This window comes from Rhinatrema bivittatum, chromosome 11, assembly GCF_901001135.1.
Source record: "Rhinatrema bivittatum chromosome 11, aRhiBiv1.1, whole genome shotgun sequence".
Lineage (NCBI taxonomy): Eukaryota > Metazoa > Chordata > Amphibia > Gymnophiona > Rhinatrematidae > Rhinatrema > Rhinatrema bivittatum.
In genome coordinates this window covers 34781204-34805484 of record NC_042625.1, presented here as the reverse complement: position 1 = coordinate 34805484, position 24281 = coordinate 34781204, and the positions used below count along the sequence as shown (strand labels likewise).

The following is a 24281-nucleotide window of genomic DNA, read 5'->3' as shown; positions in this document are numbered from 1 at the left end:
GTCAGGAGGCGAGCAGGTTTGGACTGCCCCCGCCCGCTGCTCCTCCTCCTCCATTCCAGATGTGTGGTCGCGCGCTGCTACAGCTGCTCTCCTCTGGCGGCGCGCGCGTCTGCGCGTTTCTGAGCCCAGCTCCCTCCTCTTTCTTTTTTTTTTTTTTCTTCCCCTCGCCATGGCAACTTCGTCCTTTGCTAGAGGGATGGCAGTGGGGGGAGAATCAATGCTCTTCCTCCGAACGTGACTGTGCCCTGGCAGAGAGCCGTGCAGCCAGCAGCGTGCCGGGGTGGGGGGGATCCTTAAAGCCGCGTCGGAGGCCCCCCCCCCGCCCGCTCTGCAGAACACGAGGTGCCGGAGAGGCTCCTGTCCAGGCAGGTGCCCCCGCGAGGGGCTGGGTTTGGGGCATTGATCGATCGCGCCGAGGGGGGCACAGAGTACGGGCAGGGACTGCCTACGATGGGGGTTTTTATTTCAAAATAAATAAATGTGGCGGTGCCTTTTCCGAGGTATTCGCCGCTGCTCCACTCTAAGCAGGTTTATAATTGTTGAATGGAACGGGCAAAGATGGTTTTGTTTTTATTTTTAAATCTAAGCCCAGGTTGAAATAGATTTTGCTTTTTTTTCTTCTTCTTTCCTGGATCGCTAATAAGTAATAATTCTAATTGATTTCAGTTCCCTGGGAGGGAAGGAGTCCTTTATCGTATTAAAAGGGGCGATGGAGAGTTGATTTAAAGCTGCAACAATTGCCGATGCGAAGCGTAAAAACGTGGAAGAGTTTGGAGGGGAGAGGCAAGCACAGCTCCGCTTCCCCCCCACCCCTCCCCTCCCCTCCCCCCACGCACGGAGCTAGCCCAGGTCAGAGAGCGGCTGTTGCCCTCCGATTGCGCGCGGAGGGGCGGCGAGAGCTAGAAGCTGCCCCAGTCCCCGAGTGCTGCCCGCACCGCTTGGGCTCTTGTTGCCCTCTGAAGGGCAGGGCAGGTCAGGGGCTGGGAAGGAGCTCCAAGCCCCCGGGAGGTCTTCCTCGCTCCATGGGCGCAATCCCCGGGGGAGCTGTGCTGGCTTTTCAGCTCGTGCGGCGGGCAGTGGGGACTCGGTGCTGCCCCTGGCCCGGTGCTCGGCTTTCCTCAGCCCGTGCATATAACGCCGGAAACTTTGCAAGTGGCCCGGGTTTGCAGGGTGGGGTCGGACCCTGTGCCGGACTTGCTTCTAGAGCTGCAGGTGCTGCCAGTTCTGCTTTCCCTAACGCTCGAGTGACTTGGAGAACTTAGCAGGCTCTGTGTATGGCTGCGAGCTTGTAAGTGTTTTGCCCGAGCAAAGCTCTGCTTTGGTTAAAGAATTTTTCCTCGGTTTAGGTGTTTAGGGTGTGCCGCTGTGTTGCTTTGTGTTCAGTTCGGGTTGATGTTTGGGGCTTTTTTTTTTTTCTCTCTTTTCTTTTAAAGGCAATCCAAAATAATGCTGTCCTTTAAAAGTTGCCCAATCAAAATGGTAGGAGGGTCTGGATCTGTGGTTTTAGCACAAGCTATTTACAAATTCTTGTTTCTGTCGCCCCTTAGGCAAATGAGAGCAACCCCAACAGCCTCCCTCGCCCCCTCTTCCCCCCCCCCTCCTTTGTCACTGTGGACCACCCACTTAGGGGCAGGTTACCCCATAAACCCTTGCAAAATCATAGGTTTTATTCTTCTTTATTGGGCTTTCAATTTTTCATACAAGGCATATTAGGTGCCTGGTCTCAGTGGCCCCGAGAAAAGCCTAGGTGGTTTATTTTATATCTGTTTAGTATTCGAAATTGTGAATACTAAAAAAAAATGCATCTGACCACCATACCGGCTCAGATAGGGCGGTCTATATTCAAACTCTGCATGCATGCCTTTATCCCTTGAATTTCATGAACTCTTTACCATGTTTTTTTCATTTGATGACTATGAATTTCTACCCCTTGGGAAGCTGGTTTTCATCCAAGAGATCAGAAGTGACAGTACACTGCAAGAAAGTCAAACCAAAGCCACAGCACCTCAGCAGATTCATAAACATAATTATATTTTATATTCCCAATAAAAACAGAAAAAGCATGCCAGTGTTTGAGCTCTAGCATAGGGCTTCCTAGCCCTCTGCTGGTTTGCAGGTTCTCCACCATGATTATGCATCAGGAAAATGTTGCCTCCGCTGGTCTCCAGCGTATGCAGATTTACCACGGACATCCTAGAAGGCTGGCTGGGGGGCCAGCTTGGGGAAGCCCTGTCTAGCCAAGAACAGTCCCATCAAACACACCTTTATGCCTGCAGTCCATGGAGTTAGATGCCCAAACCTCTGGAGCTGAAACCTGATTGACTTCTGGAGGTACCCACATGTATGCAGTCAAAAAAACGGATACAAATATCTTAGTTCCTTCTGCTTCAGTTTGCTTGTTTTCTTATTTTTCTTTAATAGTCTTACGCTGAAAGGGCAACTAGGACTCTGACTTCTTTTTGTGCTATCCTAGAAGGAAAGCAAAGGGTTTTTTGTCATTTTGAGGAAAGGATCTGCTGTTACAGAGCAGAGAGTCTGGAAACCTGGCTGGCAGCTGGTATAGCGTGGATTAGTATTTCTTTGGCCTGCAGAATGAGTGTAAAGGAGGCTGAATGTACAGGGAGTGGAAATATCAACCACTCCTAAGGGGGGGTCAAAATCCAGAAGATCAGACACTGCTTAACTGCCCCTTTCTTGGGTGGTGCGTAAAATATTTGTGATTCATATTTTGTTTTTACTTGTAATTTATTCTGCAAGTTCTCTTATTTCCAGACAAGCTAGTTCTGATTCTAGTTGTGTGTGTTTTTGTTTTGTTTTGTTTTCCCCCAAAGCTCTGTGACAGTTGTGTTGTGGTGGCTGCTCAGATGGGGTATTCCAGATCTACTGGCCCTTCTGTGACTTCCTGGTCAAAGGCCACTGAAGTTAAACAGAGGCTTTAACAGAGGGAAAACCCTCCACACATGGTGCTTCTCTCATGGAAGGTGCATGAGGCCCTCCTAAAATACAGATTTTAGAGCAAGAGGCCATGGCATGAGACTCAAAGGAGAGGAGACTTGGGAGTAACACTTAAACAGTATTTCTTCACAGAAAGAGTGCTAGATGCATGAAGCAGCCTCCGGGGCACGTAGAGGTGCCAAAATAGTAACAGGATTCAAGGAGAATCCTTAGTTTGTTTATTTATTTAACATGTTTTGTGTACCGTCATTCGCTTTCACCATCAGAATGGTTTACAGTGCTCGTGAAATAATCATGGTTACAAAAATCAACGCAGCAAAAAGTCATCTGGATGGAAAGTTTTGGGGCTTGATTGTTAGTTGAGTACATATACAATAATTATTACATATTAACAGTCTACTATCACAGCGATGTTCATATATGTGGTAATGTTGATATAGATAAAAAAGAAACTGTTGATACATATAGGCTAGGGGGTAGTAAGTGAGGTCAGTTGCACATTGTCTTACGTGTTCAAATGGTGGGAGTTATTTAATTGAGGGATGGAGTGTTTTTCTTGGTGTTGTGTTGCTTGGTTGATTGGTGTTCTTGTTGAATGAGTTTGAGTAGGCTCTGGTGAAAAGCCAGGTTTTCAGGTCTTTTTTGAAAATGTTGGTGCTTGGTTGATTTCTTATTTCCATTGGTATTGCGTTCCATATCGTGGGGCTGGCGATGGATATGGCTCTCTCACTGGTTGTGTTTAGTTTTGTGGTTCTGGCGTGAGGGATTTTGAGGAGGCCTTTGTTCGTTGAGCGTAGGTTCCGTTTTGGAGCGTGGATTACGACGGATTTGCTTAGTTGGGAAGAAGTGAATGGAAAAGCAGAGATCAACCGGCAGCTCCGGCACTGCTTCAGAGCTAAAACTGGGCAGACCTGGGTGAGCTTTTATGGTCTTTTTATCTGCAGAAGGCCCAATGGAGGCTGGATCCAATTTGTGCTAGGAGCAGGAGGAAACTGCCAAGCCTGCAGGCCATCCACGTTCTGCTGTGTTTTATTGCTTTATCTGTTGGCTATCTTTCATGGGAAAGAGGCTCTTGGGTGTACTTACCCGCATGGCCACCCTGACCTTGGCTTTTGCTCCATCAAATTTTGATCCGTCCTGGAAGTGTTGTTCTGCATTTGGAGAAGGTCTTTCTGTGTTGTGCAAGTGTGGGACCAAGGCGAGCCGAGGTATTCTGTTAGTGTGTAGGGATCTGTAGCAGTCTTGTTCATTGGGTTTTCCGAACAGGAGGTGGTTTGGTGTTGTAGAGAGGTTTGCTGTGCTGCTGTATGAGTCCTGTCAGTTAGTGTTGCTATGGTATGGCAGGTTTGCTCCATATATCATGAGTGCTGTTCACAATGTTCCTGGCAGTGGAAGGAGTTTGTGTTACTTAGGCCACACCAGAATATATATATATAGTAAGGTATAGGGGGAAATATCCTGCTCTCCCCCTTGTTGGAGGTGTGGGGAAGGGGTTCCTGTGAATACAGAGTATGTATTTACAGACCTGGAGGCCCGGGGTTTATATTGGGTTTCTCTTGCACATACAATGACCAGAAAGAGCCTCGCTCATAAGCCCACGGTGCAGGGTGTCAGGTTGATCTCACTCTTAATGCTTGCATTGTGCCGATCTGCTGCTTTCTTTCTGTAGCTTGTACTGGCAACATTTCGAGGTGCGCTTGGAAGTTTTGGGATCAGGAGAGGGCTGCCCAGTTAGGATTGTTTCTCTGCCTTTAGGCCAGATTTTCTTTCTCTGATTACCTCTTTTGGTTCGTGATGATCTTCTCTCCATACATAGTACAGAATAGTTGCTTAGCATCACTAATAGAAGTGTCAGTACTATTTTTGTCAGTTTTCTCCTTTACCACGATGTCTGTCTTTTTTTTTTTTTTTTTTTTCTTTTTCCCTAGCATCGACCATTTAATTGGTTGGCGAAGACATAATTCTACTCTGAATTATGGGAAAGGATATCTGTAAGGAAGGAATGCCATTAACTGCTAACTTTATGAAATTGGCAGCCGAAGCAGGAGTGGAGTAAGGGGGGGGGGTGGAGTTCAGGTGTCCTCCCACCCACCCCCAACCCTAAATCAAAAAGGCATTCCAGCCCTGCTTAGCTGCCCTTGGGAACACGATGCCCAGAATCCCGGTGAAGTGAAATCCCATCGTCCTCATTTTGTCAGGTGCAAGAAGTACGTGGGGGGGTGGAGGTGAGCCGTGTCCTGTGGTAGTGTTTCTAGTTTTGCTACTATTAACACGTTCCCAAAAAAATAATGGACTGCTTAATCCAACCCGCAAATGATTTTCTTAATGTGAGCACTGTACAACTTTTCAAAGCTTGTGGTGCTGGTTCCCAGTGGTCTGTGTACTATGGGGTCCAATTATACTGCTCTTTGTAAGGCCTGCCCGTCGATTATGCCTCTTGCTACTGATGGGGAGGACTTGCCAGCTCGCCCAGAGCTCGGGACCCTTGGACTTTCTCTTCATTTCCCCCCTCTGGATTTTCTCTGCTGCTGGACCTGTCACTCTGTTTTTTGTTGTTGTGTGCATCCTTGCTGGGGACAGTCTTGTTCTTTTGGTAAAAATGCCAGGAAATAATGTTAAAGAAACCAACCCTGGAAACCGTGGGAAATGTGATGCGTGGTTTGTGGCCGTTGAGGGCACTGTCGGCTGACGGACGGGTCCGGTTTTTAGAGTCTGTGCAAGGAAGAAGCAAAGCGCACCTTATTTCAATAGATTTGTTTTACTGAATAGCTTTAATGGTGCCCTGAGGCTGGGCAATTCCCAAGCATGCCTGCCTGTTAGCAACTCCATATCCTGCTTCCCTGCTTCGGAAGAGGCAGCAGGCTCTTGTACTCGGGTTGGTTTGTAGCTCGTGCTGTCTGTGCCAGGAAGGGCAGAAAAGATGCTGGGATCTGAAGCTGTTGGGTGAGTTGTTTTTTTTTTTATTTTTTAATCTTTCTTTTAATGTTTCAAGGTCACCAGGCTGTCGTCCCTCCTGAGAAGTTTACTGGTGCCTGTGGGCCCTAGGTCAGCTCCATGACAGTGGGGTTACACGGGCAGCTGCATGCATGGAATAAATCCATAGCGATCAGCTAGCCCGCACCAGGGATTAGGTTTAAAATTACAGAGAAATTTAGATTTTTTTTATTTTTTTTTTACTGAGGGAAATGCACATTTTCATTAACCAGACTGCTCAGGCACCGTGTGTTTGTCTGCGATTGGCAAAAAGAGTCCTAAATTAACCCTAAAATGGAAGAGATTTTTACTTTAAAAAAAAAAAAGTGCCTTTTAAACCTCAGAAAGAGAGGAAGCTGTGGACTCTGAGAAGGTATTCTTTCAAAAACTAGGGAGATCTTATTTGCAAATTTGACTCCCCAAAATGCGAATCTACTTCCAGACTTTGAAGGCATCTTCAAACGTTAGGCTCCTCAGGAGCCCCTCTGTCTGTGTGTTTGCAGCTTGGAGAGCAGCTGAGCAGGCTCGTTCCTCGGCCATAAAGAATCGGGACTAACAGTCCAGTAAGTCTTTCATGAGTTTACATTTCTGTTGGAGGTTGGTGCTTCCTTTTTTTTTTAATTTTTTTCTGAATGCGTTTCTTTATTGTAGGTTTTCCCAGAACAACAGTAGCGACAGAGAGCTGTCACCTGCCTGGTGTTTCAGCTCCCTACTTACAAAAAAAAAAAAAAGTATAAAATGAATTTACTGCAGGGAAGGTAGTTCAGGGTTATAAATGTAAATCTATAATACTACAATCTATAAACACACAGCGCTGGAGGTATATCAAATTTAAAGTTTACTGTTTCTCATGGCTGAGGAATAAACATTGTCACAGAAAATGAAGGGAAACTCTTAGGCAACTGCCTGGGAATAGATGCAGTAAGAACTTAACCCATGGTTATAAAATGGGCCAAGCTCTCTTACACCTGGACCCCTGGGGGCTCTGTTTTTTTGTTTCTACTGTTGACCACAACCCGGAGGTGCAGATTGGTGGAACTTGATAATTGGTCAGGTAAAAATCCTTTTTTCAGCATAATGCTATGCAGGTTAGGATTACACTAGCTCCTTGGCATGCTCTTCTGCTTTGCCAGTTGAAGGTTTTCCATATCTGTAACATCGGTAACCATTTCCCAGTGATCTGGGTGGCACAGTTTGTTTGTATCTTTTGTACATAGATATGAGTCTGGTTCCTGATTATAATCATTTTCTGCAGAAGCCTTGGTAAGCTTTTATTTTTTTTCCATTTTAGGGCTGTAGTGCCGATGGAAATTCTGTTCAATAGAGCAGGGCCTTGGCTCCCTTAAGAGAGAAAATCCTTAGAAGGGCATGAAAAGCTTTGAGAAGAAGTGGATGGTGGGGGGGGGAGGAGATCGAACCCAGGTTGGCAGCAATTCATGATGACAAAATGTAGCTTGTCTAGTTGCTTGTGCACAAAAGCTACCCCTGGGGCAGTTACCAGATTGTGCAGTAGTTCATAGGATGTGATTTGATCCAGCATTCAGCGATGCACTGTGTGTCGAATCTACCAGAGCATTTCCCCAAGAACGCCAGGCTAGGAAATACTTTAGTGAAATGCTGCTCTTGTCTGGTTCTAAGATGACCTGCATGGGATTTTGCATCTGGACACGATCCCTCTATTACTCTGCTGTCTGCCAAGTATATGCCCAAGCAAATCTGGCATTCCTGCAGAACTGAATGTTTAACTTATACTGCCTTGGTTATACTGCTTTATGTAAGCCAAGGTTCAAGCCAAAATGGTTTACAGAGCAATCAAATACGTACAAATACAATAAAAAAAAAAAGCAATAATCATCAGTAGTCTAAAAAGAAATTGGATGCAATTTTCAAAACACTTTTCTAATTGAGTATATAATTACAAAAAAAAGATTTGTCCTGAGCAAGGAGAGCAAAACCAGAGAAGGAATTCCTGTATATATTTTTTTTTCCCCCTCTCTCTCCATTCGTTCTACAGAATAGTTCTTGGGATGGACGCTTCTTTTAGCAATGCTGATCTTCCTTTTTTTACCCCCCCTGCTTTCAGTATGTCTGGTTTTCTGGATGGGAATGTGCCTGTCCTATGTGATTACGACCTCCTTATTCTTTATGGTTCTGTCTGGGTCATGATCCCAAGCGCTTTGCTGCCTGACAGCGTGCACATCACGCCCAGTGACGCACTGCGTGACCGGTTCCCATTCTGATTTACAGAATCTGCATGGGTCCGTCTTGCCAGTGGGTTTTTGTGGTTTTTTTTGTGCGTTGTCTGTAGTCCACTGTCCTGTGCTGCAATTATCAATCTGGCTTTTTTGGGTTAAATTCACCCCTTCCTAACCATTCCTGTGTCAGGTTTTGATCCACCTGTGATTTGCTGAAATAACTTTGTATTTCCCACTGTATTTGTACTTTTGCTGATGGTTTTTTGGTCTAGCTCTTAAAAAGTTTCGTCTCTTGTTTTTTGCAAATTCTGTTGCTTCTTGTTCCATGTGTGCTGGTGGCTTCTCGCTCGCTCCTTCCCTTGGGGGACGGATGGTTCGTGCTTTCTGTTGTTGACCTCGCTGACCATCCCTAGTTGCTGTAAATGCATACCGTCCTATTCTGCCCTCTCCTCTATGGATAATGCTGGGGTCATTACTACACTGGCTTCTCTACGTTAATAATGTGTGGCACAGCAGGCAGTGTGGACAGGAGGAAGACTCTCAGCCAAAAGGACAGCCAGGGAAGCACTGAAAGCCCCCACCGGTCTCTCGCCCAAATTTTAAAAGCGAGAGGGATGGAGACGTACAGGGGACTCATCATGATGGAGCCATGCTCCAGTGACTTTTGAAACTTGCTGGCATGCCTGTGTCAGGGCAGGTGGCTCCTAACTTTAAGCAGATGTGGTTGGTTACATAGCGCGAGAGACAGGCATGCATATACCCACCGTGGGGATACCGTGTCGATTTTCTGCTTGCAGTCCTTATCCACGAATCTCTCTCCCACCATCTCCATGGCTCCCCTGGCATTTGAGGGTGTCCACGTTGCATTTGTGGGTTATCCGTAACTTCAGCACACATTTTAGTAACACTTCCCAGGGCTTCAGCTACAATTTGACCCTTTTGCTATGCATAGAGGAGTCTCGCCTTGGGACACCATGCTTTCTGCTTATTTTTCTTCACTCTTCAGCTGCCCTTTTACCTGGGCACATCGCCCACGTGCCTCTCCTGCTCCTTCCCTCCTTTCAGCATTTTCTCACATGTGGCCAACTGCTTTCTCTAATCTGTCCGCAGGCTTCCTTGCTGTGAACAGACCTCCCAAACTACCGCTCCCTCTGTGTAAGGGAGAAAGCGGAGATCCGAGCTGTCCATTAATTCCCACACTCTGGGGCTTGTGCTGTAGCTAGGAAGGAGAGGCACGTGGTCAGAAAGGAGCTCTTGCACATTGAAGTGTCCCCTTTTGGTGTTGCTGTGAGGGTAGAGCCTGGTTGCTGATCTGGAAATGATCATCGGGCATTGGTGACTTTTTTTTTTTTCTTTCCTGGGGCACATCTGACCAGGTCTGACAGCGTCCCAGAATGCCATGGCCCACTGGTTGGTAACGCTGCTTTATGCATAAAGAGCCCAAGCCATTGCCTTTCCTGTGGGAGAACAGATGTTGGCGTTCACGGTGTGGTGCTTGGTGCAGTGTGTGCGCGCGCAGTGTGCTCTCGTTGGACGGTGAGCAGATTAGGGCTGGTAGCCCATAGTTTCCTTTTCATCACCATGGTCTGCCTTCCTCCCGCCCATGTCTGGTGGTCCTGGAGAGCGTGGCTGAGCAGCACAGAGAATCCTCGCTCTGAGACCTGGAGGGGAAGCCGCCTCTTCAGTGCTGCTCTGTGGCCAGCAGGGGTCGCTGCAGTGGTGGTGGTGGTGGCTTCCTAATGCCTCCCTCTGTCCTCCCCCCCCCCCCCCCCCCATCAGCCCCTGTTGAACAGCAGATCTGATACCACTGTGCCACAGCATGCCACCCTGTGGCCCATCACGACCTAGGGCTGCCCAGGAATTCAAAAACACATTTAAAAAAAAAAAAATCAAGGTGCATGGGTGGAGAAAAATGCATGCAACACTTTCATAGATGTGCGTTTACTTTGATTCATACGGCTATGTCTCAAACATGTAGCACTCAGTCCTCAGATCTGTGGGTATAAATAAGACCCTGTTAATAAACTGAGCGTAGGGCAGCAGGGCTGGGTGCAGACAGGCTGCAGCATGCTATTAATCTCTCTAATTCAGGTTTTTACTTTTACATCCATCAAAGTATGAAGGGCTGCTGGCTTTTACACTCAGCCAGCTGTAGTATTTTCCGAGCTGCCATTGTGCCCTGCTGCTCATTTTGGATTTAAGTCTGTGCCGTGCGTGGAAAAAGAAAAAAAATTATTGGCAGTCCATGCGGCAGTGCGGCGTGCATTGTTTGTGTAATGTTAGGGAAAACAGCAAGAAACAAAACCCCTCATCTGTCCGAGGCATAATGATGTATTTTTTTGGTTTTATGTTTGTGTGTAATTTACTTATGTAAACTGCTTGTTTTTGTCACATACAGGCCATCAAATGCAGTAAATAATATATTTGGCTAGTACCTGCCCAGCTGCCTGTGTGGCGGTTCACATTTCAGGTACTACTTTTTAATGCTAGATAACCAAAGCGTCTCTCCCGAAGCAGCCCTAACGGGGAAAACGCTGGGGCATGAGTTCAAGGACTCCCCCTGCTGCCACAGTCTCTCTCTCTCTCGCTTGTAACTTTGGGCAAACCCCTTTGAAAACAGAGCAGCGAGCTTAATCTGACTCTCCGGATCTGCAAATTTAAACTCTCATTACGCCAGTCTCTTTGAGATTATCGGAATGAGCCCTTCAGAGGCGGGGGGTGTCCCTTTGGAGGGAGGATCGAAAGCAAGGTGAGAATTAGTTTTATACCGAAAGGGTAATGGACCCCCCCGGAACGGATTCCCAGTGCAAGTTTATAGGAGCCCGATCAGGGACTGAATTCAAGCACGTGTGGCATAAAACCTTGTTGATGGGGCAAGGTAGGGAGAAAAAACTTAGGGGCTATCCAGTCCGACCCCTGGATTCACAATCTGCCAACATCTCCCTTTACATGGGATAAGGACATTTTTGTAAAACCATTAAGGTTTCTGGTGTAGAAACCTTTTTTGTGTGCACGTATTTTCTTCACTTCGTGGCCTAGTAGTTTAGAGAGGCCATCTCGCACAGCTGTACTTTTTTATAAGAACTAAAATTGACCTCCTTGGTCTTAAAATAAAATCTCTCTTCGGGTCTTATAAAACCTAGCTTTCTAGGTGTCCTAGTAGTTAATAGTTTAACATCAGGAGTAAGATGAGGTGTATGGCATTCACCTCCCATTTAATAACCACGTGCAATAAACTGTAGAGAATGCTATTAAAATGCATCCCTTCCTGACAAAAAAAAAAAAAGCTATTGCTTACACTTAAGCTTGTTCTAATGTGGTATTTTCTAACCAAGTAATGACATTTTAGTGTCAATAAAACATGACTGGAATTGGAGTACAATTCTGTTCATGTCCTTAAAAAGTCTTGGCTAAAGGTACGAAGTGAAACAGTATCTCGCATATAATTAGGAATACATTTCCCCGTTTTAAAGAGTCCTCCTGCGTTGGGAATAGGTCTCAGGTTGCATTAAACTCCCCACCTGCGAGATGCACGTTTTTATAATGGGAACAGACGTTTCTGTAATGATCTCCTCAAACCAAAATGTTAAAATAGTAATTGGGCATGTTTTTTTTTTTTAAAAGGAGGTTGGGATGGGGAGATGTTGGTATTGAGGTTACAGCAGGTGTAGAAGATCTTGCAAACCTCACCTCAGACCCAGCTTCTAAAATCTTTTGTGCGGTGGGGGGCTCTCATGGCTTGTGCATTCCTACTGTTTAATACCAGGACCTTCCACTTTCCTGCCTGGTTGCTTCATTAGACACCGCAGAAGGGTGACTGGGTGAACTGTGTCGTGCAAGAATAAAAGGTTTCTGCCATTTTATTTATTTTTTTCTCGTTCCTTGAGGCTTTATCTGATGCTTGATGCTATTGGACACCAGGAACATTGAAGCAAAAGTAACTTGCGGGAGCTGAGAGCCGAGCAGGCCGGTTGTAATAACTTACTTCTGCTGCATCTAGCCTCGAGTTTGTTGCATTCTGGTTTCTGTCACCTTTCCTCTTCTCGCACTAGCTGCTATTGCTGCAGTTGTAGGTAAGACCATCCCTCAAGACTGGGAGGTGCCTTTTGTATAGTTAACATGTAGCCTGGTTTCTTGGGAATTTTTGTTTTTTTATTTTACTTTTCTATTCCCTGACTTATGTATTTTTTTTCCCCCCTCCTGAGCGCCTCTGTGGTGCCCTCCGTCCGTGCCAAACCCAATGGGCGGCCGACTTCGTGACAAGTTGGCTCGACAGCCCGCAACATGGGGTCCAGTTCAGAATCTGATTGGTAGAAGATTTTGCCCATGTAAAACCAGGTTGCTGGAATACTTTCTCGCCCTCCTCTCTCCAGCTCCCATTCCACTCTTTCGTGCTGTCCTGACCCTCCCACTTAAGGAAGGGGCTGCTTCCTGTTTGGCACATTTAATTTTATGGCATCCTTTTCCATTATGGAGTGAGTTTGCAGTGATGCACATCCCATCTAGTTATGAAAAGAACACGGAGCTACCGTTTCTCCCTTTTTCTGCTTTGATGCACTTCAGGTAAAGACACGCCCTCCCTGTTTGCCTGTATTGTCTCTTCCCTTCTGATGCTCACATGCAAGAATGTCCCGGCTGGGCTGCCTTCTGGACAGGTTGCCCCCTCCCAGTACTATTTATAATATTAATATTCCGCCCTTCCAAAACGATTGTTCATGTTGGATAACAGGTTAACCATTAGTGAACTAATAATATAATACAAATATAAGACACCAAGCATTCAGAAATGTTTTTATATTAACTGTAATATTTAACTTTTATTTTATGATGCAAGTTATCTATATAAATAAATCAATGTCTGTGACAAAAAGTATAAAGTCCTGTAAAAGCAGTCCTGTGCATCTTGGGAGGTTTTGGCCAGGTAGATCAGTGGGTACTACAAAAGCCAATGCTCCTTGTCCCCCCGTCCCCCCCCCCTGCAAGACGAGCTCTGTGGAGTGACAGAACCAGAGTGTGAGCTTGGCCTCCAAATAAACTGGGCCAGGCCTCCTCAGAATTCTGAATGCCAGCCTAAACGTTTTGGGTTTGGCTGCCCCTTTGTTTCTGAATCCAAGGCTGGTGTATGGAGTAGTAGTTGCAGAGCTGACCGTGTCAGTGCTCAAGTACTGCTGGAACAATCTTGTCCAATAATTCTGCCATTTTCTGAGCTGTACTATGCTTATAATGTCCTCTCAGTCCATTTCCTTCCCTTGACCCATGGATGTAATTCAAACGCGGCTTTCTTCCTCTGTGGTTGAGTTTCCACCTCCTCTTCCTCCTAATTTCTCCTTCTCTGCTGATGCCATGAACATCTGTGGTCACACTTGGCAGCTGTATAGCCCAGATGCCAAACGGTGGCATAGACTGTGTGCAGTATATTTGTAGGAGTGGGCACCAAGCGTGCCACTGCTTCCTTGTGCCTTCATCTCGGGGGACCAGGCTAGGTCCTACTGACTGCACTAGCACAGCCCTTTTATTTTTTTTTCTTATTCAGTTTTAACTGCACAAAGGGTTCATTTTTCTTTCTATACAGTATTCAAGAAGAAACGTGCGTGTGCATTCTATGCAGATTCTTGTTTGCTAAGGCTCTACAGGCCGAAACAGTACAGTGCGCTTGTAAACAGGTCACCCTGACTTGTCCGGCTCTCCCAAATGTTAGATAAGAATATAAGAAATGCCTTGCTGGGTCAGACCAAAGTCCATCAAGCCCAGCATATCCTGTCTCAGGCAGTGGCCAGTCCAGGTCACAAGCACCCAACAGGATCCCAAACAATAGATCCAGTCTTTCTCACTCATAACCAGGGATAAACAGTGGCTCTGCCATATCTGCATGGCTCACAGTGGTTTATGATTTTTCATCCAGGAACTTGTGTAAATCCTTTTAAATACAGCTACACTAACAGCTTTCACCACATCCTCAGGCGACAGATTCTACAGTTTAATTATGTGCTGAGTGAAAAAAATACTTTCTCCAATGTTTGTTTTTAAATATTCTACTATTCCTAAAACTATTTGAAAAGGTAAGTTACTGTTCCCTATTTACCTGTTCCACCCCACTCATGATTTTGTAGACCTCTTTCCTATCTCCTTTCTGCTATCTCTTCGCCAGGCTGAAGAGCCCTAATCTGTTTTGCCTTTCTTCATCCCTGAGCTGTTCCATCCCTTTATCATTTTGGTCGCCCTTCTCTGTACCTTTTCTAGTTCCCCTAGATTTATTTTTATTTTTTTGAGATGGGGCGACCAGAACTGCACCAGTACTCAACATGTGCTTGTACCAGGGATCAATTATAGAAGCATTATATCTTCTGCTTTTTTATTCCTTGTCTAATATGTAATAATCTATTTGTTGCTTTGAGTGCAGTTGCACACTGAGCCTAGAAACTTTGTCCAAAATAAGTCAAAGATCTTTTTTCCTTAGTGGAGACGCCAAATATGGAACCTAGCATTGTGAACCTATAACATGGATTATTCTTCCTTATGTGCATATTGGGACTGTCTGCATTTAATTTCATCTGTCAGTCCTTGCAAGGTCCTCTTGCAATTCCTCATAATTGGCTTGTGATGTAACTACTTTGAACAAATTTGTGTCATCTGCAAGTTTGATCACTTCACTCCTCCCTCTCTTTTCCGGATCATTTATAAATATATTAAAAAGCATTGGTTCCAGTACAGATCCCTGGGGCACTCCACTATTTACCTCCATTCCATTGAGATATAAATAACCATTCGATCTTACATTCTGTCTTCTAGCTGTTAGCCAGGTTGCAATCCACAGTAAGACGTTGCCTCCTATCCCCTGACTCTCTAACTCCCTGATTAGTGTCCCATGAGGGACCTTGTCAAATGCCTTTCAAAAATCCAGATACATTGTACCAACTGACTCATCTTTGTCCACATGTTTATTAACCCCTTCAAAAAAAATCTAACGGCTTGTAAAGCCAGACTTCTGTTTGCTAAATCCATGTTGGTTTTGCCCCGTCAATGTGTGCCTTTCTAGAAGACTAGTAGCTTTTTGTTTTTCAGAATAACTTTTACCATTTAGCCCAATACCAACATCTCTAGTTTTCCAGATCACCCCTGGAGCCCTCTTTAAAAATGGGCATTATATTAGCCACTCTCCAATCCCCAAATACTGAATCGGATTTGAATGAGAAGTTAGAGATTACTAATCGTTTTTCAGTTCTTTCAGACCTCTGGGATGTATACCGTCCAGTCTCAGTGATTTGTTACTCTTTTTAGTTTGTCAATTTGCTCTGCTATGTCGTCCCAGTTGCCCATGATTTGTTTCAGTTCCTCTGAATGTTTCTGGTGTAGACATTTCCCCAGTACTCTCCTCAGTGAGTACCAGAGCAAAGAATTCATTTAATTTCTTTCTGCTATGGCCTTGTCTTCTCTGAGTGCTCCGTCTGCCCCTCCAACCAACTCCCTCACAAGTTTCTTGCTTTGAGTATACTTGCAAATATTAGTATTATGACTTATTTCCCTCTTGTTAGCTTCTTTTCAAATTCTCTTTTGGCCTGCCTTATTAATGCTTTGCATCCAACTTGTCGATGCTTAACGCTCTTTTTCCTGTTTTTCTTTATTTGGCTGCACGTTCCAGTTTTTGACAGATGCCCTCATGGCTTTAATAGCCTCTTTCACCTCATGCTGGCAGTCACCTGGTGGTCTCTCTTCCTTTTCTAATGCATGGAATACATCTTATCTGGGCTTTCAAAATGCACGTGACCTCTTGGTGTCCAGTGCCAAGAGGGTATATTCCTTGCCTGGCAGTGCCTTAAACATATTGGAAACAGCACAGGCCTGCAGCACCTTCCTGATAGCCTCTGCTGCAGGACAGGAGCCCAAGGGAGCGAATCTCTACATGAATAGTGATTGTGGATATGCAAATTCATTTCTGGATATCCTGAAGACAAGCGTGGCTGTGCGGGTGTTGGGACTTGGTTGAAAAGCACTAGGGCCATTGTGGTCCAGAAGATTCAAGTTTCAGAAAAAAAAAACCACCTTTTAATGTGGAAACTTCTTTTCTTCCTCTGAGTATGTTGTGTGTTTGCATAAGAGGGAATAAAAGAGGGTATTGCTATGTCCTTTCTGATAATTCTGTTGGAAATGGTGAAAAATATTGTATTTGCCCCTCCCTAAACATGTTAAAAAGAACATGGGATGGAAAATACCTTTCTGTTAGACATGGAGCATTACGAAATTAAAGGAGTATAGTGTTTTTTTTTTGGTGGAGAGCTGAGCTGGATAGTTGCTCATCATAATTCAGATTTTATTTATTTATCTGCTAAATTATCCAGTTAGCGTTTAGCCGGATAAGTTCCCAGATCTTCTTCTTTTAGCTGGATAACTTCTGAGTCATCCGGCTAAATGCTTTAGAATATAGGCCCAAAAACAATCTATCGCAGGGAAGAACTTGGGGAAAAAAAAAAAAATCCTAGCTTAAGAGAGAAAATAAAGGCTACGTGTTAATGCCGAGCATGGCCAAGAATCTTTCACCTTAAAGATAAAAGATGCGCGAGATCCTCCTGTGTCAGAATGGCCCTGCTTGTTCCCGGATGGGATCCAGAGAGCCTGCTTCTGTATCTAAATGCTGCAGCACACTTTGGCTGTCAGTTTTTAAATAGATTCTTTTTCATCTAAACTTTGATTTAAAATCCTTTCATCTTTCATCCACCTTACAGCGGTAATTGGTAATGAATCTAAAAGCCAGAGACGTTATTTTCTTCTGCACTGACAGTCTGGACTGCCTGGGGCTTATTCGTTCTGGCTTACAAGTTACTTCATTAGTCCTTTTTTTCTTTTCTTTTTTTTTTCCAGCGTAGTCTGATGCCGTAGTAGATGCTGGAGAATCCAGTGAAAGTGATTGATAAAGGCTTCAAATCCGTGAGTAAATTACAGCTCATTGTACCTGCTCATTTAATTACTTTTATTTCAAGTTTGTTCAGCTAAAGGGAAATGTAATGTGACCAGCACGTCGGGTCTGAGTTCCTCGGTCCCTTCTCAGCGGAAGCCCTGAGGCATCTGATCCTTGAGTTCGTTCTTTTGGCTCAACATGAGAACCAGCCAGAGATGCTAAAGTACATTTTGCATAATGCTCATGTTAGATCCGGTAGTCTGAGTCACAGCGTACAAAAGATCCATCTATCCTTTGCGGAACTCTGCGCCACTGCTTCTTTTAACGACACCGAGACAACATTCCAGGTGAAAAACGTTCCAGTGTGCACCTTTTCCAGGGAGGCCGTGAAAGTCCTGTTTAAGATGAAGATTTTTTTTTTTTTTTTTTTATAATCCTGTGCCTGAGGCCTTGCCAAAAGATCCCTTCCCACCACCTTGGAAAGAGAAATCTCAGGTATCTTGGAATACCAGCGTCCAACGGACTGGAGAACTCTACTGGCAGCAGCATGGAAAGGTTTTCTAGTTTATCCCCCTTTATATTCTCTCAGCTCCTTTTGCCAACTTCTTGGGTCGGCAGCAGTTTTAATGGCCGCAGTCAAATACCATCACTGTTGCACTTGGTTTGATAGGCCAGCGGTTTTGTGTACGTATCCAGACCCCTAAGGCAGTGCTCCGTTGGTACTTTGGATTTTGGGAACATTTTTGCTTCGTGGCAAGGTTTTTTAAAATACTTTTTGTTTCTCTGTAAGAAACGTCCCTAAGCCTTTTTTTATATTTTTAAGAAATTATTCTAGTCCACATGGAAGAACAGACTCTGCTTTCAGCCCTCTCTTTTGGATACGTTAAGTCACATCTTCTTCAGTGGTTTTTATACTACGAAGGATTCTTGTACCGTGGCAGCTGTTTTTTGTTTGAAACCCCTCCTCTCTAAAGGACCCTATTTTTGCCCAGCATGGGGTATCTCTTCAGCAGTCAGAATGGAGGGCTGGCCTTGCAGTAGAAGAAGGCCGGCTCCCGCCTGAGTTGCTGCTTTTCAGGAAATGCGTGGGTCTTCGCTCACGCCCCCTTGCTCTTACAGATTTGCACAGATGCTATCCGACCTGGAATGCGCTGAGAGATTTTGCAGACTTTTTTTTTCAGGGGTGGGACTGTGTTCTGGTCTCTCATGTCCTATTTCATGGAGACAGGCCATGCCTCGGACATTGCCAGGGTTACTAGCTAGGCAGCTCTCTAGTTACTAATGTAATAACCTCTCCTTTCAGAGTTTGGTTGTGCTCAAATTAGCTGTAAAACAGAGAGAATAATTGCCATTGCAAGAGTCTTAAAAGGTTGAAAGGACTGGAAGAACTGTCACTTGTAAAACGTAGAAATTACTAAAATAAATCCCTAAATTCTAGAACAGAAGTAAAGGAAGGAACAAGATGTAATCTTGGATTCATCTTTTATTCCGGTGCTTTATCATCTTAGGGACTTCAAGGCTATAAGCAATGGAGCAAGGTACCTAGGATGGTTGTACAGGCTTCTATCAGAGGGTTTTGATTTTTATTTTTACGGTTTTCCTGTGTTTAATGACTTCATACACTTGCTGATGTTTTTAGAAATTCACAAATGTCAGTTTTCATTAAAATTGTACAATTTCACAACTCTTGTTGAGCATGTTAGAGACACATTTGACTGGTGGGCCCTGCAGGGAGCCAGGGGGAATGTTCTAGAATTGCTAGGTGACCTCTCAAGGTCCCTTCCTGTCTGGCATTTTCAGGATTCTAAGAAACACCAGTAGCTTTCCTAACTGCTCTTTCTGTTTTTGGAAGAAACATGAAGAGGATTTCTTCCCTCTGCCAAGATTCCTTTAAGTCTGATTTCTGGAGTAGCTGGCCAGCTCCCAGGATGGCTCCGATCTTGCTTCACCCAAGAGAGAATACCGTATTCCGTGTAGAGACTGTCTGCTGCTTATGCTGACATAGCTTGTTAAATTGGTCTAGATACAGTTTAGAATTGCTTTCCTTGTGTGAGACAGACTGGCGGTAGCTTGGGAGGACTGATTTGTTTCTTCACCAGATAACAAATTTCTGCTGCACTTTGCTTTTTCCCTGTGCTGTAGCAGTCATCTGTTCCCTCTGACAAGCTGTGACACGGCTACAAATGGTTGCTGCAAACTGTGGCCTAAAAATGTTATGCGTGTGAAACAAAACCAAGCATACGGTGGTTAAGAGACACCCAATCGGGCGAGTGGGTTATGCGGTAGATATACAGCAGTGCTCCTGGCTCCCTCCTCCTAGGGACCGGCATGTGCCACTTCTGTACAGCAGACACACTCTGCTCCAACCTGAGCCATCCTAGCTTCTGAATGTGGTGGTCTGTGTTTGATGAGTTGTATGTGGGCCATGAGTGAAGCACAGCAAGACTGACCCATATTCCCCTATGTCTAGGCTAGCGAATTAAGGGAGAGCAGGGAAAGTGACTGAGTGCTTATCAAAAAGTATTGATGATGATGGATTGGAATCCCAAATATCTCTAGGTTGGGCAATTTCTTGATTTCCAATGTGAGAGGAAAATGCTGTCCAGCTGTAGCCAACTCCTCTACTCTTTAATCTGCCCAATGAGAGAGATCAGGCCTTTTTGATTATTAGCTGCCCTCCCTCAGAGTTGTAAAGACCCAGGACAGGACAATTGAAGTTAGACTCAAGACATGTTTATACCAAGTGATGTTGCCTGAGCACTACTACTACGGTTTCTAAAGTTCTCCTAGACGTACATAGCACTGTACAGATGCATATAAGAGATGGTTGCTACTCTATGAGTAGACAACATATATGACAGTCTATGGCAAGTCATTTAATTATAGAGAAGTGGTTAGGATTTAAGAGCAGCCTCAAAAAGGTGGTTTTTAAACTGGATTTGACTACGGCCAGAGGGGGAGCATGACTCACCAGCTCAGGAAGTCTATTCCCGGTGTATATCGCAGCAAGATGGCAGGCATAGAGCTGGGAGGAGGAAGGCGACTTGCTCAATGAATGGAGTTCACAAGGAAAGGTGTAGGTAGAGAGAAAAGAAGGTAGGATACAAGGAGATGCAAAGCAAATGCATTTTGTAGGCAAGTAAGAAAAGCTTGAACTGTATGGCGGAAGCAGATATGGAGTCAATGTAATGGCTTGTGAAGAGTGGTTATGTGGTCATAGTGACATAAATTGCGCAGCTGAATTTTGAATAGATTATAGTTGAGAAAAGTGGGTCAGTTGAAGACTCGTGAAGAGCAGGGAGTGGATGAATGTTTTGGCAGCATGCTGAGAATGGAAGAGATGGATTTTAGCAATGTTATAGAGGAAAACACTTTAGTAGTGTGTTGGATATTTGTAAAGATGGAGGAAGAGGCATCAAAGATGATGTCCAAGGTTATGGGCCAAGGAGATGAAGAGGATGAGTATCCCATCCACAGAGAAGAGACTATAAAAGGGAAGGGTTTGGCGAAATACAAGTTCCATCTTAGCCATGTTAAGTTTAAGGAAGCAGTCAGGCATCCAGGTGGTGGTGATGGACAAGCAGGAAGAAAGTTTTGGACTGTATTCTTGGTAACATTTTCTGGTATAGAGAGATATTGTAGATCCCTAGGGGAGTCGGCCTAAAAATGGTACTGAAAACTGTGGGAAGAGATCAGATCACCAAGGGAGTAGATGGTGTCCAGGACAGAACCTTGAGGCACACCCGCTGGTGACAGAATACAGGTGGAGGAAGAACTACCAGGAGGCCATGGTAAAAGTATGATCAGAGAAGGGAGAAAACCAAAAAGAGAGAGCACTCTTAAGTCCTGAAATCCAGTTGAGTACATTGTGTCAAGGAGCCAGGTGGTGATGAATGGATCAAGCAGGATGAAGAATCAAATTGGACCTTGACCTTGGCCATGAAGAAATCACTGGAGACTTTGTCAAGAGCAGTTTCTGTGGAAGAAAGTGCAACTATTAGCGTATTGCAGTGCTTGAAGTGTAAATCCAAAAATAATTGAGAATCTTGTGGGCACATAGTGCAGCATTGTACAGTGACGGGCATGCATTAAGAACTGATTTCTTGGATTGGTCATGCTCAAGTTAATTGCCTGTCCAGCTCCTGGTGTCTCTTCTACCTCCCAGTTGCTTTCTGACCTGGAACAAGGTCTCTATAAAAAGCATCTCTGACACACACTAAATCCCAGAGGAGGTCTCTGAGCCCTGCTGTGGAACTAATAGCAGTTGACAGTCCTCCAGGAGCAATTCCCCGGGAGGCTGTAGACCCAAGTCTGAGAGTGGCCTGACTCCCTGGAGCTTTTTTGGACTTTGAAAACGACACAGAAAGCTCAGTTGCTTGACAAATGTGCTTTTTAAATCATTTAAAAGATTAATTGTCCCTCTCTTTACTGAGGACGCTGCAGCGGCATAATGAGGGTGCATGGACAATCAATAACCGCCTTAATCAATTAATGAGTAGTGTTTTCAGGGTGTAAAAGATGACACTTCATTTGTGTGTCAGAAATCCTCTGCTGCAAATCATTCCTAATGCCAGCCAGCCTCTGCTAGCAGCTAAATAATGTATAGTCCGCATTTTTGTGTTCCCTTCAGCTAGTGTAAGGTTTGTAGAAAAAGAATAGTGATGTCTGGAATAGTAAACGGAGCTGCACTGCTGGGTTTCTATTGTTGTGAGTTCCCTTATGAGTATGTAAAACACATTTTTATAGCCTATATAAATGCTGTCTCTTTTTAATGCCCTCTTTCCAGGTAATTCTGCATCCCTTGATGACTTAAGTACATAGCTTGAGTCTGAAAAATTAATTGGTGTGCAAAGATTTTGGCACAGATATTTAGGGGACGGGACTTTTCCAGGTTCAAGCATAGGGTCACAGCTTTGTCCCTGCTCGTCTCTCTTCCTCGTTTTTAAAGGAAGCTTCCTCTCATTATTCCTTTCCAGAGGTGTCTCCCTCCTCTCCACCAAACAACAATATGCAGCTTGGATCCTTTTTATGGTTATGATTTGTATTTTTTCTATTTGCTTTATTGTAAACTGCTTGGAGATTTTAATATCATCCAATATATCGAAATTGGATGAATAAATACAAGGGAAGAAGGGGCGCGACAAAGGATGCCCCCACTGTTGTCAATCTTGGCATATTTATTTATACTTTAGAGCAAAATTAGGGAGGATTTGTTTAATTTCCTCTTCAAAACAGATGTAAGCTGGAGACCTGCTAAATCCATGCAGACACCAGTCATTTTTTTTTTTTAAACATAGAAAATGTCCCTTTGACCCAGTAGGCGTTCCTTCCTTCTGCTAGTATTTTTGCATGGCTTTGGGGAAGTTGACTCATCTTCTGTGATAAAATCTGTGTACTAGGGTCACCCAGTTCCCTTAGAAGCCTTCCACGGGTGTTGTCTCCTCTGTCGGGCTCCTTGTCTCATCGCATCACCGCATCCATAGCTTGATCGTTGCTGTTGAACTGCATCTAGTGGACCGCCCTCTCTCCCCAAGCTTCCTACATACTCGCCAACTTCAGACCCATCTCCAATCTCCCCTTCATAGCTAAACTCCTAGAAAAAGCCGTTAACACCCAGATCTCTGAACACCTCAAAAATCACAGCATTCTCTCCCCCTCAAAATTTGGGTTCCGAAAATACTTTAACACCGAAACCCTCCTTCTCTCACTCTGACACAGTTATCAAAGGTCTTGACAACGGCCAATCATACATCCTTGCCTTACTCGACATTTCTGCTGCTTTCGACACTATTAGTCACAAAACCCTCTTATGCAGACTAGCTGAGAGAGGCTTTTCTGGCTCAGCCCTCAACTGGTTCAAATCATATCTTAACAATAGATCCTACAAAGTAAAAGTAGACAGCCATGAATCCCATCCCATCAGTCTCACCCGTGGAGTCCTCTACCCTCTTCAACATTTACATGTTGCCCCTCTGCCGTCTCCTTTCTGACCTGGTCCTAACCCACTACATCTACCTGGACGATGTCCAAATCCTCATCCCTATCACCAACTCTATCACTACTTCCCTTCAAACCTGGCAAAACTGCCTATCCTCTATTAAATTGCTTCTCTCAAACCTAAAGCTAATATTGAACACCTCCAAAACTGAACTTCTTTTCACACACGACCTTCCACTTCCTCCTCCCTCTGCCCCCCCCCTTCCTCCCTCTTACTCCACCAAGCACGAAGCCTTGGTGTCACCCTGGACTGCAACCTCAATTTCAAAATATTTATCAGCTCCACCCTCAAAGACTGTTAATTACAAACTCCATGTACTTAAAAAAAAAACTTTAACCCCTCCTTCACATATACGATTTCCGTACGGTCCTCCAAGCAGTAATTTTCTCCAAAATAGATTACTGCAACGCACTCCTTCTTGGCCTCCCTGCTACATCCCTGAAACCCCTGCAGATGCTCCAAAACTCCACTGCCCGTATTCTCACTAACTCTCGAAAATGCGATCATATCACCCCTATCCTTAAAGACCTACATTGGCTTCCCATCTCCTCGAGAATTCTATACAAGACCCTCATCTTAGTACACAAAACCCTACCCAACCTAGGCATGCAATGGCTAAACAAGTCCCTATACTTCCACACCCCTTCCAGACTCACCAGATCCTCCCCCCGCCAAACACACACACCTCAGCTCCACCAGATACCGTGCCTTATCCGTCGCCGGCCCCTATCACTGGAACTCGATGCCCCCTGATATTCGTCTAGAGCCCTGCACCCAGACCTTCAAAAAAAAAAATTAAAAACCTGGCTCTTCATACAGGCTTTCTCATAACACATCGCCACTCCTACCCCTCCCCTGTATATATCCCCACCCCCCTGAATGAATGCTATGTTATATTTCTCCAGTTAATTATTCCTCTACCTTTCACCCCCCTCTCCTATCGCTCTTCTCTTCCCTCTTCTTCTTTCTTAGATCCACCTATATAATCAATTAACTGTTATATTGTAACTTTTTTTTCCAATTTCGCTCCCTCTTCTTCCTTCGTTTTATGTAAACCGATGTGATGTCCATACGAACTTTGGTATATAAAAGTGTTTAAATAAATAATACCCCCAAACCCCTCCGTAGCAGCAGCAAGAACCCAACTCTGTTTTACACTAGGAGGTAAGAAAATGTGCAGTTAGAATATATCAAATTAAGATTAACAACCAAAATGCAGGATAAATGCAGATAGTGTAATGTGTTGCAGGTAGGGTACTGGGCTGTC

The 24281-nt window shown here is 44.6% G+C and overlaps 1 protein-coding gene across 10 annotated transcripts in view; it reads left to right on the top strand.

Annotated features, from left to right (window-relative positions):
• PITPNM2 (phosphatidylinositol transfer protein membrane associated 2) overlaps window positions 1–24281 on the top strand; it is a 316237-nt gene that overhangs the window by 70503 nt on the left and 221453 nt on the right. For 8 of the 10 annotated variants that reach the window (XM_029571365.1, XM_029571370.1, XM_029571369.1 and 5 more), the window contains exon 2: window positions 16980–17045. The exons of 1 other annotated variant lie outside the window; for it this stretch is intronic. The gene's annotated coding sequence lies outside the window, so the exon portion shown is untranslated. Of the gene's footprint in view, window positions 1–833; window positions 1289–16979; window positions 17046–24281 lie in introns of those variants that run through there. One more of the 10 variants, XM_029571361.1, reaches the window with a different exon arrangement.